The sequence below is a fragment of the Triturus cristatus genome, chromosome 9 (genome assembly GCF_964204655.1).
Source record: "Triturus cristatus chromosome 9, aTriCri1.1, whole genome shotgun sequence".
Classification (NCBI taxonomy): Eukaryota; Metazoa; Chordata; class Amphibia; order Caudata; family Salamandridae; genus Triturus; species Triturus cristatus.
In genome coordinates, this window is record NC_140592.1 from 1,198,752,505 (window position 1) to 1,198,774,091 (window position 21,587).

The 21,587-nt window shown below is 41.8% G+C and overlaps 1 long non-coding RNA gene across 1 annotated transcript; it reads right to left on the reverse strand.

Annotated features, from left to right (window-relative positions):
- Positions 1–6,097: 6,097 nt before the first annotated feature.
- Positions 6,098–20,972, reverse strand: LOC146799621 (uncharacterized). Its single transcript, XR_014969291.1, has 3 exons — positions 20,847–20,972; positions 18,433–18,653; positions 6,098–6,760 (listed from the first exon to the last, which is right to left on the reverse strand). It is a non-coding gene; the product is annotated as an uncharacterized LOC146799621 (long non-coding RNA).
- Positions 20,973–21,587: the final 615 nt, after the last annotated feature.

The window sequence follows — 21,587 nt, forward strand, 5'->3', positions numbered from 1 at the left end:
ACATGATCACTTTCAGGCAGTGGCAGATCTCTTATGTCTGGCCTTGGCTTTGTACAGTAATCAAGTACATCCAGGCAGTCATGATCAACGTCATTTCTCACTCCCACACATTCAGCATCAGGCAACAGTGTCGCTGGATTCACATTCACACATCTCTCCAGGCTTACATTGGTTGCACCAAGAATGACTTTCTCATATTTAGTCAGCCGACTATGTGACATGAACTGTGTCCGGCTCCTTGTCAAAAGGATTGCCACATCATGAGGTACAAATACCCGTACAGGGTATCCCATTATGATTCCCTCACTTTGTTCCAGACTTTTGCAGGTAGCAGCTACTGCTTTCAGGCAATCTGGTAAACCCACAGCTACTGGGTCAAGAGTTGCTGAGAAATAGGCAATTGGCCTCCTCAGACGTCCATGTTTCTGGATTAACACTGAAAGTGCACATCCATTTCTCTCACTACAATACAGCTCAAATTCCTTTTCATAATCAGGCATTCCTAGGGCAGGAGCTTCACATAGTCTGTCTTTTAACTCTCTGAATGCAGCCATTTCTTCTGGGTTTAGTTCTAATGGGTCTTTCACCTCACTTTTGGTCAATTTAATCAATGGTTTGGCAATCAGGGAAAAGTTACTTATCCACTGACTACAGTAACCCACCATTCCCAGGAACATCCTCACCTCTCTTTGTGTCATTGGGGCTCTCATTCCTCTAATGATTTTGATCCTGTCAATGGTCACTTTTCTCAGGCCTTTCTCAATATTATGTCCCAGATACAGGATTTCTTTCTTACAGAACTGCAATTTGGCTGGAGATACCTTTAATCCTCCATCTGCCAAGTGATTCAGTAATGCAATGGTGTCTACTTCACAAGCTTCACGTGATTTTGATGCCACAAGTAGGTCATCAATATACTGGACCAAGACCAAATTTTCAGGCATTGTCAGACTTTCCAGAGATTTCTTTAGCAATTGATTAAATATTGAAGGGCTCTCTGTATACTCCTGTGGAATTCGGCACCATGCCAAAATCCGTTCTCCAAATCTAAAAGAAAATATTGGCTGGCTGTCAAGATGCAATGGGATTGAAAAGAAAGCATGACACAAATCAATTACCGTATACCATTCTGCATCATGGGGAATCAGATACAAAATCACTGATGGATTTGGCACAATAGGACAACATGGCACAACAATCTTGTTAATTTTTTTCAAATCCTGTACTATTCTGAACGTTCCATTAGGTTTCTTCAGTCCCATTATTGGTGAATTACATGGGCTGCTCAATATTTCTCTCAACATCCCCTGCTGAATCATCTTTTCAACTATGGGTGTTATTCCTTCAATTATTTCAGGTGTCAATCTGTATTGCGGTATGTTTGGGTAAACCACTCCCTCTTTCACAGTAATCTTTACTGGATCTACATTTCTCATCAGACCCACATCTACTCCAGTAAAATCCCAAACTGCTGCTTTCACTGTCTGTTTCAATTCTGGGGGTAATGCATCTGGATTAAATATTGCATATGTTCCCAAAGCCTCACATTCTGTTATCCATGGTCATTCTGTATAGAACATCCTCATCAGGTGTCTCAAAGGTTATTCCATCTGGAGTACAGAAAATAGTGCAATTCATCTTGCATAGCAGATCCCTGCCTAGCAAGTTCACAGGACTTGTGTCACACACCACAAATCGGTGCATGTCTGAAAATGTCCCTATTCTAACCCTTACTGGTTCAGTAAGTAGAGTTTTAATCTGTGTGTTGGACCCACCAACTACTTGGATAGCTTCATCCGAGAGAGGAAGATTCTTTATATCAGCTGACCTGACAGTTGATCTCGTGGCCCCTGTGTCAACTAGAAAAGTGACACTTTCACCATTAATTTCCCCATCTACAAAAGGCCCTGCCTAGTCTATTTCCAGAGTTGCGCCAAGTACGCACTCCTCTTCCTCTCTTCGGCAACGTCAGAAGTCTCCCTCGGAGTCGCTTCCCTCATTTTTCAGCCAGTACTGAGAAACTGCGCTTGCGCGTTTTGGTTTGATTACCTGCTCTTCATCGTAGAATCCCGACTCTTGGCTGTACTTCTGAGATCCTCTTCTCTGTGGCAAGGGTGGTTTTGGCACCTGATTCTGCTGCTTATCAGCCCTCTGCTGTTGCCGATGCTGACCACACCCCTCACTCTGCACCTGTGAATTCAATGATGGATTATCATCATTAGTAGACGGTGGATTCGTACACTCGGATTTCCAGTGCCCTAATTTTCCACAGTTGTGGCATGGGAACCTTTTCTTGGCTTCCTCGATGTTCCCCTTTCCTTTTCCCGGACCAAACCTGGGTTTATTTCCTGGGTTATTTGCCTGTTCAGCCAACTGAGCTTCCTGTCTTTCTGCAACTTTCACCTGTGCCCACATTGCCTTTTCTTTTAGCTTCCTCTGCTTTGCCTCAATCTCATCACTGAAGTATTTTGCATGTCTCAGAATTTCATCAATCTTCTTACTCTGCCAGTCTACGGTGTGCTGCCGTATCATTTCACTGATTTCAGGTCGCAAACCATACACAAATCTATACACAAAATGGCTCAGATCCTTGTCACCCAGGTGTTCATCTCCACTGAACTGCTTAAAAGCTAGTATCAGTATTTCATAGTAAGCATGGACTGATTCTTTCAATTCTTGGTGTTTTCGATCTATTTTAACCCAGTCTGTTTCCTTGGGGGGTACTTTATTTTTCAAGAAGGCCGTAACCTGCTCATATTTCTTCATTACCTCCGGATCTGGAGCTCCTGTTTTTGCATCTCTCGGGTATTCCTTAGTGGGCCAGTCTATGACTATTTTACATTCTGCCCACAGGTCTGCTGGTACAATTATATCAAACAGACTATTCAGGTCAATCCACAGTTATTCAGGTCAATCCACAGTACTTTTGACAGCTTTACAAATCTGTCGACCTGTCTGTACCACTCAACGGGCTTTTCCTTTAGTCGAGGGAAATCATTTGTAAATGATAAAATATCTTGTCTGGTCCATGGGACATGTACATACCCACCTCCTGGAATCTCTCTCATGGGGTAAGCTGTCACTGCCTTCTCCTTTTCTTTCAGGGGGAATGCCGAGTAAGTTCTATCTGCCCCATCCTCTCGCTTTCGGTACCATCTGTCTTTCCATCTTTCTACATCTCCCCATTTCTTCAGCAAAGCAAACATTTCCTTAATCTGTCCTGTTCGGCCTGAATTGTTCAGATTCTCAATGTCCTTATCTGTAAAATCCACTCGGTAAGGCCTTTGTAAAGCTTTTACCTTATCCATGTCAATTCCCAATTCACTGGCTATTCCTTTCAATCTGTCATGTATGTTCTTTGCTCTCCATGTAATACTCTTGCATAGGAAGAGGATCTCCCCTTCCTGATAATTTTTCAATGTTTCTGTAGGGATTGTTCCTACTATCATCTCTTCCATTTCCATACGTAGCCTAGCTACATCAATTCCCTGTGATTCCTTTTCTTTTCTCTGTAAAGTTTTCAACCAATCATTCAAATCTTCAGCAGTTATCACAGATTTTTCTGCACCCCCTGGTTCTGTCACTCTTTGCGGTTCTAAAATTGATCCTCTGTTCCCTTCCACACATCCAGAATTCAAACTTGAGTTAGTCTGCACACTCAGTTCTCCTCCACATATGGTATGTCTCCACTGATTTTCTCCTGTTCTCCACTGGGTTTCTCCTGCTCTCATTTCTGCCTGCTCCGGAGAAACAATCAATCTATTGCCCAAATATGGTACTGTCAAACCACTTTCGCCCGTCCTCTGCTTGTCAAAAATCGGCATAACCGGGCCTATTGTCACAGGCACTGTAACTGCCTCAAGATTTTTAGTCAGCTCTCTGATTTTCTCTGTCAGTTCAAAGGTAGTTTTTGCTGGTTCTCTGGTCTTTTCATCCTCAAGTTCATTTTCCCTGTCTATCTCTCTTTCTCTCTCTCTCTCTCTCTCTCTCTTTCTCTCTCTCTTTCTCTCTCTCTTTCTCTCTCTCTCTCTCTTTCTCTCTCTCTATCTCTCTCTCTCTTTCCCTTTTCTCTCTCTCCATCTCTCTCTCTCTCTCTTTCCGCCAGAGAACAACTGCTTTTCAACCCAGGGGTGGTACCCTCTGTTTTAATAATCCGCAGGGTGTCTCTCATCGGGGTCACTGCTGTTCCTACCTCTGGTTCTCGTCTATACGGGGGTGGTCTTTTATAGAGCATGTCCTCCAAGACATCATCATCAGACTCATTTGCCCCATATCTCCTGGGTTCTATATTATGTTCTTTTTCTGTACATTTTCTCCCTCCTGATTCCTCTGCCGTTCTTACAGGATATAACCCCTCAGTCATACTGGCATCACGCCACCTTCTCATCCGGTCATGATGGGTTTCGCGATCATACTTTCGCCCAAACATGTACCTGTAGCTACCCCCACCCCTCTGCTTTTCTCGTTCATGCATTTCATCTTCCCATTCCGTTAATGCCTCAAACTGCGTCGGCCTAGGCCGAGGTTCTAAGCTCATCATCTGCTCCCGTAAGTTCCTCAGTATGGCCAGATTAAATGAGCCATGTTCCGGGAACGCTAACACTCCATCATCCTTTGTATACTTCACCCAGTTATCTAGCCAAATACAGGTATGATACCCATACTTCGCAACCATGAAGGATGCCGGGGTTCTTATCGGGGGCAATAACTGTCCTTCCCTAGTCACAATGTCTTTATCCTTGTCAAACCAGGTTTAAACCTTACTAAACAAGGATCTCTTTTTCTTTTCTTCAGTGTGGTAATACATTCTCTTATTCTCCACAAGCTGTTTATCCTTTCTACAACTGTACGATCTTCTGTCCAATTGCAGCGCGACTCACACTAGCGCACCAATCCTGGAGTGTCTACGTCACTGACTCAGTCCGTGAATCCCAGCGCGACTCACACCAACACACCAATCCCGGAGCGTCTACGTCACCCTGTATGTCTCCCAATCCTAGCGCGGCGTACACTAGCACACCAATCACCGTGCTTCCACTGTTCTAACCCACTGTCCAATCACAGCGCGGTCTCCCTGACGTTAATAGTCGCTGCAGTCTCTTCTGCTCTTGTCTCCTGTCCTTCTCGTCTACCCCTCCTTTACAAGACTACTCGGTAGACTTTGTTTCAACTTCTACGAGTCTGTTAGTTACGACATACAAGCATCTCCATTGTCTGCTTCGCTAGCCACAGAACAGCAAAAGACCTTTCCGACGAGAATTCTGCCTTTCCCGAGAACAGCGAACAGTCTGTCCTACTACAGAATTATAACACACATTAACAAAGCAGCGCTTACCTCTGCCCTGTCCTTCTAACAAGCTCCGAGAATACCTATTACCTCTCCAGTGGTAAGCTTTAACGGAATGCCATACGGATCCCTGAGACCTAAGACCAGAGCTTCACAGATAACCTTCGCTATCATACACACCTCTCCCACACCGAAAATACGTTTCTAATGGCAACACACGGCGATGCTACCTCATCGAACTCAGACAATGCGACGCGCAACTTCAATTGTCACACGTTTTCCCCTGTCTGCATACAGGGCCAACAATCCCGCCTTTTTCCGAGAGCAACACTCCCTCTGCTCTACTACGGAACTGTCACCGACTCCCTACATCCCAGAAGCCGTTCACAATACATAAAACTCAACACGACTCCAACATATAGTGTTAATACAAATTTCAATCAATAATCAACAAGCCTATATACACGCAATTTCGCCAGACCAAGACAATAGTAAACCATCAGTCTGCTACCAAGAAACTGGTGCAGATCGGAGCTTCCGAATCCCCTCTACTTCCACGGACGGAGTGATCTCGCAGTCACACACGCACACACACATCACATGCTGGTGGGGCCCATTACACCAACATTCATCCTACCACTCTTATCCGTGCCATGTATAAGGGGAAAACACTTTCTTATACCTCTCCAATCTGCTTGTACTTTGAGGTCAATGGCATCTACTAGTTGCTTATAAATCTAGCAAAACATTTCACACAATATGCAAATAAATTCAATAATCATGACAAGAAATAACCACCCGACACAGAGATTCAAACAGAATGTTCATTTATCTAAAATTGTAGGAAAAGCCAATTAAATGCAAATTTATTTCTCTCATATTTACCTATTCTGTCTAAATGTCAGATCATAAGTCAGAACCTGTCCTCTGTAGAAGAATTAGAGTTTCCTGCCGTCAGGTAGAGTCACCGTCCTCTCCGTCAGCATAGGGACCTCGGATCATCAGCTCGGGAAGAAGTGGCGCTAGACCTCTCTAGCCTACTAATATTTATACTAAAATTTACATTCTGTAAAGTTACAATTCTTTGTTCAGAACGGATGAATGGCGGAAATAATGTCATCTTGGTACATTTACGCTACTGTGCGAGATTTTCTCACACCTAGATTGTCCCAAATAATGAATAGGAAAATTGAATGTCCATGACTAATTCGATACATCTACGGATGTTTTATAAGATAATTTGTATACCAGTGGTGGGATCAACAGTTCATAAGTTCAGTTTTCACTTTTGCAACAAACTTCATGTTCAGGGGCTCTTGGCAACCATCCTGGATTTGTCGTCATGATCATGGCTTTTCAGTTTTGTCGAGTGGGCAAGGTCACAGGCAGTGCGAAGCTTCCTTGTAAAATTTTCCATCAACTCAAATGCAGGCTGCGGGTGGTAGCCATTTTCTGGTAGGCCACATTAGTCAACTTAAGTGAAATAAACATAAAACAGAATTACTGCACGGAAATGATTAAACAGTGTTATACCCCTGCTAATACCCTTATGTGTATGTATTTATCTAGCCATTTGCAACATCAAAAGCCATTAATGCATATTAATTTAAGCGCAAACACAATAACATTACATAAGCAACATCGATTTCTGTCAGTTTGCTCACCAACTTAGTTCACTTATTATTTTAGCCATGCAATAACATTCCCACGTGTAATTCTCTTGTTAATAAGGTTGGTTAGACAAGATTTCGACAAACTTTTTAATAATTAATCATTAGTACTTTTAATTATAACATGTGAAAATGAAACAGGTATTCGGGTTTAAAGTAAAAACCCTGCTCCATCACACATGTTGCAAAAATGTATGCGCACACTGCCAATCACGGGTTTAAATCCAGACAGGGCACAAATAGCCTTTTATTCTTTACTAAGAGTGAAGTTGAGTTGGACAAGAGTAATACTTGATTTCACTTTGGAGCGCTTTCCAATTTGTTGCGTCTATGCCTATGAATCATGAGACCTTACTGGGCTTTCAGGGTGAGGCCTGTGCACAGTATAACTAATTGGGTGCTGAAGACTAAACATGAGTATTCTGAAGCTGCATTGGAGATTTCAGATTGTATGTATGCCTAATAAATCTAAATTCTTGTATGGATTGGAAGGAAGTGTTCCGTTGTGCCTGGGAAAAGACAGGGTTGTGCTAAAGAATTTTGGACTGCACGCTGGAATTTAGTGCTGGCATTGGCTATTTGGAGCTATGCCGGGCATTTGTGGCAGTAATTGCAGATTGAGACTATGCTACAGCATATAGGACTGAGCTGGATTTAAGAAGATACATTGCCTCCACATTTGAGGGTGTAATTGGGATATGGGTGTACTTATACAAACATCTCATTGAATATGATGGTCAGGCTTGCATGGCATAGCTACAAAGTGGTAGTGTGCGTTCTGGCACTCCATCAGTTAAACCTAATTTGTCATCTACACCTATTTGCACCCTGAGATTGTAAGCACACACTTAGGGGCTCATTAAGATATTGGGCAGATCACCACCGCCCGTATGGCGGTGGCGATCCACCCGCAGAAAACCACCGCCCACATCTGAATCCCCCCCTCTATATTACCATGACGGGGGGACCCCGGCGGACGGAAAGACCGTCCGCTGGTTTTCTGCCGATAGGCAATCCACCCGATTGTCTACCGGGCAGAAAAGCAGTTAATATAGTGGCAGTGTCTGGTAGACATCGCCATCCATATTAGTATGCAGGCAGGGTGTTGCTTTTCATTGCCGCCATGGAAAGGCAAGTGGTGTCCGCCATTGGGGGCCCGCTATTCTGGGGGGTGGGGGTGCACATGGGGGGTACCTATGGTACCCCCCTGCAGTTCCATGCACAACATGGCAGGCACTGCGCGGTGCCTGCCACGTTGTGCATGGAAGTGCACGATATGCCTTCTTGACATTGCGGCAGGCGGTGCTGAGAGCACCGCCCGCCACAATGTCAGGAATGCAGTATGCGCCCGCCAGTGTGGCAGGCGCATCCTAATGTCACCAACGGGACCCCTGCACCAATGGCGGGCGGTCCCATTCCACAACAGGATGGCGGGCAGACAAAGTCTTAGAGTGCTAAAAGTGAAAGTGAAACTAAACGTACTACACTCCAACACTCAAAAAGCCAGAATTCACTGAAGGTGTCACCCATAACATTCTTGCAAGGTTGCCTTTCTGCTATTTAGTGGTGATTGTTGCCTTCCTGGCATTTCCGAGCAGCACCCCAGTTTTTATATGTATAGAAGTCAAACTATGATTTATGTTCTTTAAGTGATTTGATGTTATGTAATTATACACGCTTCTATTGAAATCTTTTGTTAACTTTAAGGATGTCAAGTTGTCATGTTGGAGTGTCAAAAGTCATGTGTTGTCACTTCCTATGGTGTCATCGGGATCAAAGGTCATAAGATTTCATTTTACTGAATTGACACTCCAGTGCATCATCTGTGTTTTCTCATCTCGGTCTAGATCAGCCAGTGGGGAGAGCGATGTAGTTTATCAACCATTTCACTACTTCCTTTTAGTTTTCTGGAGACCAATGGAGGCAGCAGATCTGCCCAACCAACCAAAGCTCTAGAATAAACTTTTCACTCTTTTGACTTCAGAACAGTGAAAATCAAGGATTCGAATTGTGTGTTGTATGTAATGGTGTTCTTGGAAGAAATATTGGGGAAATTCATAAAGAAAGTAGATAATCTTCACTCAACCATTTATGCCTACATACGAATGTAGATTCACTACTTTTTGGAACTGACAAAACTTCCCAGGAATCTCGACAGAAAGCTGCCAGCCCTAGGTTTCATGGCGGATTCATTGGAAGGTCATGTGATATTTCATTTGAGATCCCATTCCTGCTGGTTGGAATCCTTTACAGAGGACAACTCCAGCACGTAGGAAACAGGAGCCCATGTGATAATGCACATTTTATTTTCTCTGAGGGAAATTAACTTTCCAGCCGAAGGAACCCCTTCCCTACACCCTCAGTAAACCTAGGTGTGAGTCATGCACTTTGCACTCTGGAAAGAGATGTCACCAACAGTGTTTGGAAATAAAAATCCAGCCCTTAAAAAGCTGAAAAGGAGAATGAAAGGAACTTGGGAATGACCACAAATGTAGTTTGTTTGTGCAGGTTACCAAGATTCACAGGATAACCATGCCTTGGATTTTCCGAGTTCCCAGCCCTTGAGTGAGATTTATGAGTACAGACAGCTTCACACTCATGATGGAGAACTTCACACACGAAAATGGTCTGACACCTGCCAGGAATCCCTTTGTGAATTCCTGGCAGGTGTAAGTAAGTTGAGTTCAGCCATACACCTAGGTTTACGAATGAATGTAACTTTGCTAAACGGCTCCATGGATGTACACATTAGAAACAATCATAAATGGCTTTTTGTATGATACAATGTACCATTTCACCTTATTGAAATCCCTATTTTCCTACAGTTTGAAATGACTTGAGGAAGAATCTTAAGCCTGTGTCCAAATGACAGAATTACATTGAAAAGATTTTGAGCACCTGCACACAAAATTCGAAATCTTCCTGCTGCTAGACATCAGAAATGTTTAAAAATGACTACAAAGAAAATAAAAAGAACATGCCCTTTTCACTGGTATCTGCAGATGCCATACTAATTCTAGCTGCCAATAGCTGTGAGTTCCAAGAATCAAAGCCTTGCATCTTGTCATGCATAAAATGAAACCAGCATGGAACTAAATACTTTAGGCTGGCGAAAATACAAACCGATCAGCAACACATTAATGCTGTGCATGTTGGAGCCCGGATTTATTCAAGCTGCAAGGGGCTTGTGCTGCGAACAAGCAAGACAGTCAGTAAAACAGAAGACACCACCAGGCAGTGACCAGCTCATCAGAGTTTAAGTCACTCTTGACCACAAGCACTGCATCCAGCTCTTATGTTTATTGGATGGTGCCTGCTCAAGCAACAACTTCCTTTTCTCTTAGTCTTACTGAATACAACAATGGTCTCTGGTGCTCAGATCACGTATCACCAAAAGAGAACAGAGACTCACCATAGACACAGCTGTGGCCTCTAGGCAGCACTAAATATATAACAAAAAAATAATAAAAAAATAAGTGCACTGGCCCAAAATGTCCTTACTGCAGAATGCAGGGTGGCCGAATATCAAGCCTTCTATGGTTCTATTCACTAAGGTAAGTTTACATATACTCTGTCCCATTTCTAGCTATAAATCTCCACTTTTTTGCTGTTCACCATTTCCGGGATGACATTTACAACTAGATACAGACTTGAGTCTCCATTCGCTCAAGTGTGAGGGTGGAGACCCCCTATGCCTGAATTTAGGAGAGTAAAGGTACTATTAATAACTTTCCACATGTTGAGGAGATTTCTGTCATCTGGGCAGAGATCTCCCTATAGAAAGTAATGGGGAATTTTCAAGAAAATTAATTCCAAATCATTAAAACAAAAATAGTTTTAAATTAAAAACAATTAAAGCACATTTCCCTAACTGCTGTTCACCTTAGGGTTGTGCGAAATTTGCAATTTTTCTTTCGGGTAATTATGCAAAGTTGAACAAAATTGCACGAAATGAAAATCCGTCAGTCACTGCTGTATTTAACGAAAATGCATCCCGTACGTCCACTGTAAATATTTACCGCAAATGGAACATTTGTGGTGAGTTTCCACCATAATGGCATACAATTTTGCAAAGTGGTATAATGGCATAATTTATGAAATTTTGTGTAAGAAGCATAATTAAATTATGTTGGTGGAAATTAAATTTCACCTGAGGCATAGTTCACCTAGGACTACCACATTAACAAGGAACAACACTGCTGCTCGAAATCGTATGATATGAATACATTTTTTTTTTACAGTTTTCATAAAAATATTGATCACATCTAATGAATTACACTTTTAATTTTCTCTATCCCCCTCATTAGAGTATCATTTATTTTTAATGTTACATAATCTTGGATGAATGCTATGTATCCATTTATTGGCTCTTTGTCATAATATCGATCCTACAAAGATTGATATACAAAATTATTGGAAATGTAATATTGATTACAACAATATTGATTCCTTATACTTAACTATTAAAATCAAATGCACAAATATAATTTACAAAAAAAACGATTTTTACATATATTGCTAACAAAAGTATCAGACACACTAATGTCGTTGCCTATAAATAAACATGTAAAATATCAAAAATAGCGATTAATGCAATATTGATCTCAGTATTATTGCCAACATAACTAATACATCGTTAAAAATGCACCCAATAGACAATTTCCACTCAAAACAATTACTTCAAATGAGCCCAATCTTTTAAATAAACAACTATAACAAAATAAAAATATATCACATTAAACAAAAATGAAGCAAATACCCCCAAAAAATCGTACACCTAATCATATACATTTAAAAATACCAAAATAATTATTATTAACAATAAACACATTTATTAATATAAAATTATATACATACACACACACACACACATATATATATACGACTAACCTCGCATAGTGAAGACCCCAGGTGAGCAGCTAAGCACAGGTGTGGGGGCGATCACAAGCTGCCATAGAGTAAAATCGTATGTGACAGATGAAGACTAAAGAGTTCAATTATGTTAACCGCAACAGTGCGCGGACGTGAGGAGGAAGCTGATCAAATGTTCAGCGAATTAAGCATACAAGGAGCCAAATGAGGTGCACAACAGAAAGATATGTCCCCCCCCAAGAAGCGGGTATTCAGTATTTATTAAGAGCTTTGGAAAAACTACAACGTAAGGAAATGACTAAATGGTGGGAATTTAAATCGCTTTCCAAGTACTTGGATGTTGGCCGCATACCACAGGGACTGTGGGTTCTCATTGCACCCAGCTTTGAGAACCCAGACCCGGATATGCTTGAGGGGTGGGCCACTAGTAATTTAGAGGCCTTAGCCCGTTTAGTCCGCATTCTTGTAAAATATGCGGACAAGGATAGAATGAAGATTCTCCAGGAATTTGAAACACTGGATTTTACTTTGGCAACGATGCCTGAGAGTGAAGTAATCTCCAAATTCAAAACGGAGATGCAAATAAGACTCAAAAAACAGGAAGATATAATCAAACGAAGAATAGTAACAAAGTGTATACGCGGTAAGATCGGCTACAAGTCAGGTCAAATTTTCACATTTGTGAAGCGTTTTGAATGAATCAGACAACAGAGGCAACAGCAGGAAACCAAAACCGGTGGCCCAAGCATGATAAGTGATTCTGAAATGGAATTAGGTTCAGAAATAGGAACAAGTAATGAGGACGTAAGCGGAGGACTAGGGCAAGGAACCCCTGCAGAGGCGAAAAGGAAAATCACCATCTCTGATGAGTTGAATTCTTTACGCCTAGACCGCAGAGCAACACTAAGACCCCGAAATCCAATGGACTCCAAAGCCGGAGAAGACGACGGAAAAGAGACCAGAAAACAAAACAAGAACAGTAATGCCAATTCAAAATGAACATGGAAACGCAAGTAAATGAAAACACGGAAGATCTTGAAAAATCAATCATCAATCTCACAGAACTGAGGCTAACCAAAGCTGACAAAGACATCCTATTGCTGAGCTTATCGTTCTGTCCAGAATATGTTATGAATTATCCACAAGCACGAATTGATACATTCAAGTACATAAGGAAACTGAAATTACAAAAAATCCATGTCTCCAAGAATTTGCCAGAAAATACTAGAGAACAATTATTTCAACAATCAGCCAGCACCACTGGCGCAACCACCGGCACCACTATTGCAGACTTATCAGTCCTTTGAACTATGAGGGATCTTGAGCTAGAGAACGAACCTCAGGATGGGACGATATCCATAGAGGACATCATTACTGAATAAAGCCTGCAAGCAGAAGGTACAGTGGTGACACCATTTAAACCACGATCAAGAGCAACTCCTACTACTATCAAGGACAATATTGATACCTTTCATGAACTAATTGTTGATGGTCTGAAGGCAATCCACAAGGAAACAAATTTGAAAGGAATGAAATGCTCTGCCAGAGAATGGAAGTATCACAATCTAGTGGAAAAACCTAGAAAGAATAAGCAAGTGGAGGTGCGTAATTCAGACAAAAGTGGCAACGTGGTGCTCTGATCCATGAAAATGTATCTGCACGAAGCTCGCAATCAACTTAGTCAAAAAGATTGCTGTAGAAAATGTAAGCAGGAAACTATGACAAAATCGCATATGAATTTTAATATGAACATGGATTAATGGTTTTGAGATAACCTGCTCTCTCATGATGAATATATTCTTGCGGAATGATAATCCAAGAACTCCTGTGTTATACCTATTCCACCTGGTCACCCAATCATCTCGGCCAATGGAAGCATGATGAAGAATTGTTCAAAATGCATAGATTTTTTTCTGAAGCCCTATGTTGAGAAACTTCCATCATATGTGAGAGACAGCAGTGACTTCCTTAAAATAGTATATGATATACCAATGGAGCAGGATTATGTTTTAATTGCATTAGACATTGCTACCCTCTACACAAGCATCCCCCACCAAGATGGTTTGCGAGCCATGGAATTCTACCTGAGCAACAGACCAGTAAACTTATGGAGACATACACAGATGCTGCTAAACATGGCCAAGAGATGCTTGGAGGATAATTTCTTTCTGTTTGATGGAACTTTATATCAACAGAAGAGAGGGACTCCGATGGACACTTGCTTCGCCCCCAGCTATACGTGTTCACACGTAGGCTGGTGGGAGGAGCAAGTGCTCCGAAAAGACTATGTACATGTGTGGGAAAACAATATCAAACTGTGGACCAGGTTGATAGATGACTTTTTTGTAATTTGGAAAGGGACCACTGAATCTGCAGAAATGTTTGTTAATCGTCTAAACTGTAACAACTTAAACCTGAGTGCACATGCAGTAAGTACACACCAAGTAACATTCCTTGATGTTGAGGTATTTGCAGAGGCAGGTAAACTGGAAACCAGACTGTTTAAAAAGGGGACAGCGGGGAACACAACTTTGCATGCTGCCAGCTTTCACCCCACCCTCACGAAGCAAAGTATCCCTAACGGTGAAATGTTACGAGCTGAGAGGAACTGCAGCACATCTAAGGAGCTAATGAAATGCCAACAAGAAATTAACAAAAAGTTTCAGGACAGGGGCTATAGTAAAACAACCATTGAATCAGCGAGAGAGAAAAAAAAGACACGCAAAGACTTCCTTTTTCTTAAAAGCACCAATAAACAAGAGATGAGTGAGCCCCAGATGCGTTTCATAACCACATTTAGTGGCCAAAATAAAGTATTTAGAGATCTGCTCAACAAAAACTGGCATATCCTAAAATCGAATCCAGTGATTGGTCAGTTGATCCCTAAGTATCCACCTCTTACATATCGGAGAGCACCATCACTGAGAGATGGCGTTGTTGAATCAAGCCCAGAGAACAACAGGGAACTTGGCTGGCTAATACCTCCTCCTGGTTTCAAAAGGTGCAGTAAATGCGGAAGGTGCAGCATAGGCAGAAACGCAACAACATATTCTACCCCCTTCAACAGCAGGGGGATGAAGATTGGAGGTGCATATAATTGCAAGACTGAATTTGCAGTTTATGTTTTAACCTGCACCTGAAATCTGCAGTGTGTAGGGAGAACTACGCTCCAAGTTCACAAAGAGATCTTGCAACACATGCAGGCTATAAGTAATGCCCGGTAGCGCGACATTGTGAAATTACACACCATAAGGATCCCACGCAAATCACCTACTTTGTAATTGATGCTATTGCACTTTACAGAAGACGAAGTGATAGAGTAAGGGCGCTACGTGAACTTGAGACAGGGTATATCCTTTTACTCGATAGTAAGATGCCCTATGGGCTCAACTATGACGAAGAATTCCATTCATGCCTATAATTATGCAATAGTCAATAAGTGAAAAACTCGTAGCGTTTTGGGACCCCCCTTTTTCCTCTGCTGATGCTAATACTGTATTTTTAGCTATACATATATTACAAATATTTTTTTTTCATAAAGACACATATGTCATCAGCAGAAGATTGCGGTCGCGTGAGTTATAGTTGCCTGCACTAACTATAACGGGGGAATTTCATTGGTTTTTTATCAGTAAAATTTCCGCTAACTATAACATGTGTGAAACCTATGGTTTTTTCAGTGAATTTGCAAGGTTTTTTAAATGCTAATTCCTAACTATAACGTGTGTGAAACCTATGGTTTTTTCAGTGAATTTGTACGGTTTTTTAAATGCTAAGTTACTTTACGCCATTCGTGGCGTGCGCGCCCACTTAACGCAGTTAGTCGAAGGTACAGCCCGAACGGATGAACAGAATTACTTGAAATTTGGCAGAGAGGTAGTCCTCAGGTCAGGGAAGTGCCTTTTGCAGGTCTGGTGTCAATCTGTTCAGTAGTTCCTGAGAAAATAGCATTTAAAAGCCTATAAATATCTATAAGCGAGCACCGTGCGAGGACCCCAAAGTGCGCAAGCGTAATTCTGATTGGTGGTTACATGTTAGTCAACGTTCGAATCGGTCGAAATCAGGAAGTGTCGGCCGCCATTTTGTTTGTTTTCAGTGCGAGAGTGAAAAAGGAAGGTGGCGAACGTGAAAAGGGGGCAGGGTAGAGAGTTCCTGACCCCCTAGACTTTGTCAGGGGGTCCCTGAAGGACCCAGAAGGCAGAAATGTTTTTTTTTTTTTTAAACATCGCGTGCGCGCACGGTGAAAACCCCCCAAAAAAAAAATATTAATAATTTTAATACGTAGTTTATTGTAAAATAAATATATTAAAAAATAAATAATACATACATAACTTAGCATTTAAAAAACCGTACAAATTCACTGAAAAAACCATAGGTTTCACACATGTTATAGTTAGGTGGACATTTCACTCGTAAAAAACCAATGAAATTCCCCCGTTATAGTTAGTTCAGATAACTATAACTCGCGCGACCGCCACTCTATCACAAGGATGATGTCATCAGTGATGTCATGAGTGATGCCACTGACCATGTCATGAGTGATGTAATATGTGACTTCATGAGCAGTGGATTGCGGGCGCGCGAGTTATAGTTATCTGAACTAACTATAACGGGGTAATTTCATTGGTTTTTTATGAGTGAAATGTCCACCTAACTATAACATGTGTGAAACCTATGGTTTTTTAAGTGAACATATATATATATATACGTTTATATGTATATATATAAAAATATTCCCCAACCTTATCTGATTGAAGAGCCAGCACTCGCCATTGTGGGGGTTCTCTTGTTTATTGCGCAGGCTTCAATAGACCCTTGGACAAAACAGGAATGCGTTTCGGCAGTCAAGCTGCCTTTCTCAACCTGGTATGCGCCATATTACTTCCTCCATTTAAAGAAAACATTAGTTAAAACTAAAGATGCCACTGCACTTCACTGCAATTGGGTTGATTTGAGCATGTGGGATGATGACCAGTGATTCTTAACAGAGCACACATACGGATATTCAAAAAACGCAACAGCATCAGTCCTGCAAACTAAATTGCTTTTAAAATTGTTCATGTTCTGTGCTAATCTGTATTTCTGCTCACCAGTTCATTTTATTTCAAGAAAGGCACCCGTTATGCCTCATTCAGTTCTATCCAAAACCCGGACTGGATTTATGCACGTCCTCTAATTACATTTACAGACATCTTTATAGTGTCTTTTTAAAATCCATTTAGCACGCATTTTTCAAGGTCATTTACTTTGAGCAAAGATGTTCCACCTCATTAATCTGTCAACTCCTTCAAAGTGCACGCATCTCCGAGCGTAGCCCGCTCTATACTCGGAGATGTCCCACTGATAAATGACCATTGTTCCAATAATTAAAAAGAAGACTCACAGTGGTAACTTTCTTCAAAGCTTCAAATCATCGGGTCAAATGAAGCCGGTCCCGACAAGCAACAGTATGGACCCACGAGGCCATCGCTTTTCTTGGTCAGTGCCGTCAGCGATGCCCAGCTCCATAGTAGGAGAGGTTATACCAGGGTGAGGATGTGCCAAATAAGCAGAGATGCTACAGTCCCCGCCAAGGGAGCTTAGGCTCCCAGCGTATGAGCTAGCTCCTCCACAAGTGACTTTGCCTCTTCTCCATCGCCACACTCCTTTCATGGGGGCACGCCTGTCTCTATGCTGCCAAATCCAAATTGCGGTAAAACTGGTGTGCTGCCAAATCGCTGGTGGTGCTTGGAAGGTGGCGCTACCCCTGGCGCTCTGTATGTACAAAAATATTCCCCAACCTAATCTGATTGAAGAGCCTGTACTCGCCATCGTGGGGGTTCTCTCGTTTATTGCGTGGGCTTCAATATACCCATGGACAAAACAGGAACGCGTTTCGGCAGTCAAGCTGCCTTTCTCAACCTGGTATGCGCCATATTACTTCCTCCATTTAAAGAAAACATTAGTTAAAACTAAAGATGCACTGCACTTCACTGCAAACTAAATTGCTTTTAGGATTGTTCATGTTCTGTGCTAATCCATATTTCTGCCTTATTTTCTATATATATACATATTGCAAACATGGAGACATGCACATTTAAGTGCTGCACAAAACGGCCCTCCAGATGTGGTTTTAAAAACAGTTCTTTATTCCAGGCAAAATTATTGGCATCACGCGTTTCGGCTCCTACGAGCCTTAATCATATGCACAAACTCATTGCAAACTCGTCTGACCTTTAAAAGCATGGCTCCAAACAGGAAGAAAGAACTAGGACGCTCATATACTGTTCTATTTAAAGTGGCAGTCTCTCAATTTGCATAAAGTTATTAACATGTATGTTGTATGCAGACAGTGAAAGTTCTCGCCAATTCTTGAGTAAGTAAAACTTTAGTAGTTGCATGATTTAATATATTTCATTGCGGCACTGTCTTAGTTCTGCAAGTTATTCACACTTTTCAGGACCACAATGCCCATAATTCCTTGTTCTTGCTTTCTTTTCGATTCCCTGTCCTTCCCTTTATAGGATATAGTTACACTTGTGGCAGAGACATTCAGATTCAGTTAATGTTACGGAAATACTGCTCCCATGCCAGACATAGTTTCCACATTAGTTTATAACTTGCCTTTTACTTGTCTTTCAATCAGCATGTCGTGCTGGGGTAGAATACCCCCACAAACCTTGGCCGGTTCAGTAAGTGTTCCAAGTAGAGGCAGGCCCTTCCATACATACTTTGTCCCCGTCCTGTGTATCAGCCAGCGGGCATCCCTTTATATAATCCAAAAGCCAGTGTCGCTGAGGATGCCCAGCCTCTCAAGTCAGGGCCTGTCCGGGTGCGTCAAACACCTGCAAATTGCAACCGTGGAGACATATACACACACACTCAATATAAGTCATATATAAATAAAACAAACTATATATCATACAACAAAAAAACCCCATAAATTAGCGTTTCCCAAAAAAAGACTTAACTGATGAAAAAAATTCAAACTATACTAAACCAACCAATAAAATAAAACTATAAACTGTGTGGTAATATAAAATAAGTCCATTGAAGCCGAGGTGTAGCTGAAGAAGATAATATTTGTTGAAGATGGATTATAGATGGCAATAATCAAGTAATCAAGAGTCCTGTAGATTATGGTGCGAGCCCCACCAGGAGCAGCTCCCTTGCTGCTCAGCCCATACTCTCAACTGACACTCCCAGGCATCCCAACACTCTGTGACCTCACCACTCATACCAACATTCTACAACATCCACACTGGCTGAGCAGCAAGCACCATGAACTAGGAAAGATGCATTGCATTGAATATAAGATACAACACATCTTCCCATCAACATCAACAACAGAATGATACATCAAGAAGTAAATGTAATAATCATATCAATAGCAATACATGAATACTAAATCAATAAATATGCATATCAATAATATTGGTAACAATACAAGCAGAAACTATGAAACATCATAAAGGAAGCTAGAAAGGCACACAAAACATTAAATGAAGATATGCCATAAATCGTATGGAATGAAGTGCTAAGGAAGGAACCCTACAGTGATAAAGGAGAAACAGTAAGATGAGAGTGACACAAAACGCAGTGATGAAGGAGAAGACATTGTAAGAGAAGAAGCAAATGAAAGTGACAGAAGACACACAACTCTTCCCTTTTTCAAGGCACCAGGACAAAATAGAACACACACATCTTCCCCTTTTTAAGGGCACAATGAAAAATAAGTATAAAGGATGCAAAGTGCATACACCAAAAGAAACGAACCAAAGAAACAACGTTCGGAGTCACCATCACACCAGTTGGCCAGACAAGTATGAAATTAAACTGAGAACAAAATATTAAAAGGTGAAAACAACAGTCAAAAAAACAAAAGATACTCCTAACAATAAAACAAACAAAATGTCGAAAGGAGAAGGGTGAAAAGAACACCCGCTAGGAGTACAGACAAAGGAAAATTTGAGCGAGACCTCAAATGTCAGACCCACAGAAGACTTTTGCGCAAAATTGAAAACTGAGACTGACAAAATTCATTAGGTAATTTTCCTTAGGAAAGGAATCCTACAATCTAAACATATAAAGTAAAGGTAACGTGCACTAAAAATATGTAAGTAACGTATTCAGCAAATGAAATTGACGAGTCCACAAAAGTAACATGTTAAGATGGCAAGTCACATAGCCAATAAGCTATAACATCATACACACTTCAATCTCTGTACTGGGGTGAATGTATGACATTGTTCTGCATTCTGTCCATCAACTGTTGTTTTTGCATTTGTCACCCCGAGTGGGAAGGGTATGCCCAGACGTGGGTCCCTTGCTCTCCATGTCATTGGAATCAAGCTATCCTGGCTGAAGAGGGGTGAAACCCCGAAACCGGTCCTAGGATGTTTGTTTCCAGTCCAGGGAAGACCTGGCTTGGCAGTTCGGGCTGGACTGTTCCCATGAGGCACAGGGTCAAGACTGATTTGCATATGGCTGGGTTCAAACTGGAATGGCATGGTGAGCAAAAAAACTATGGATTTAGGCCCAGATCTCTGTACTGGGGTGAATGTATGACATTGTTCTGCATTCTGTCCATCAACTGTTGTTTTTGCATTTGTCACCCGAGTGGGAAGGGTATGCCCAGACGTGGGTCCCTTGCTCTCCATGTCACTGGAATCAAGCTATCCTGGCTGAAGAGCTGTGAAACCCCGAAACCGGTCCTAGGATGCTTGTTTCCAGTCCAGAGAGGACCTGGCTTGGCAGTTCGGGCTGGACTGTTCCCATGAGGCACAGGGTCAAGACTGATTTGCCAAAAAAAGGATGGATTTAGGCCCAGATCTCTGTACTGGGGTGAATGTATGACATTGTTCTGCATTCTGTCCATCAACTGTTGTTTGTGAAATGTAGTAAGGGCAGAAGATTTACCAAGGAAGTAAACAGTACTTGCAGTGACGAAATAGAAACAGCCACTCCGAAATCTTCAAAATGAAAAAGTGTATTAAAGGATAGCTGCACGTAGTAGCAGTAGAAAAGGGAAACAGTACCTGCGGGGAGAACAATAACTTATAAAGAAGCTCCGATGTCTTTGATTGAATCCATGCGTCGGCAGAAATGTTGAGGAGAGGACGTGATATCTTGAATAAGCTTGTTGTGGTTGGCATGGATGACAGAATCACGCAAGCAAATAGGAAGTCCTAGGTCAGCTCGACTTTAATGTGCTCCCGTGGTGCCAAACAAGATGGAGGCACGTAGCATGATGCCTTGCCGGATGGCTCTCGGCACGTTGGTGCATGCAGGCACTACACAGCAGCTGTGAGGAATAAAGAAGAGAGAATGTCATGAGGAATTCCGCGTGCAGCACCAAGAAGACGGTAAGGTGCTCGGGCAGAAATTCAAATAAACTTAAAGTCTAACCGTCATCGCCAACTGCCTTCAGGTAGACGAGTCCATACGGTACAGTAAACATCACAATTTAGATGTAAATACATCTCGCAATCCACAAAATACCACAAGTACACATCGCTTAATTTGTAAAGCGAGGCAAATGCAAGAGTAGTCCCACAATCATGAAATAATACGTAGGCTCAGGGGACATCAGCAAAACGCACGGGTATTAAGACATCGCTTCATTCAGCTTGCCCGAAATGCAGCACGTGTCTTTAAACTTTAACTAAACCAACGAGGTGAAGCCTCCTCTGGGATGTTGCCAAAGTACATAAGGCAGTATTCAGGCAACAGACAGGAAAACAGAAAAGGAGACGCTGTATAGTTATGGGCTTCAAATT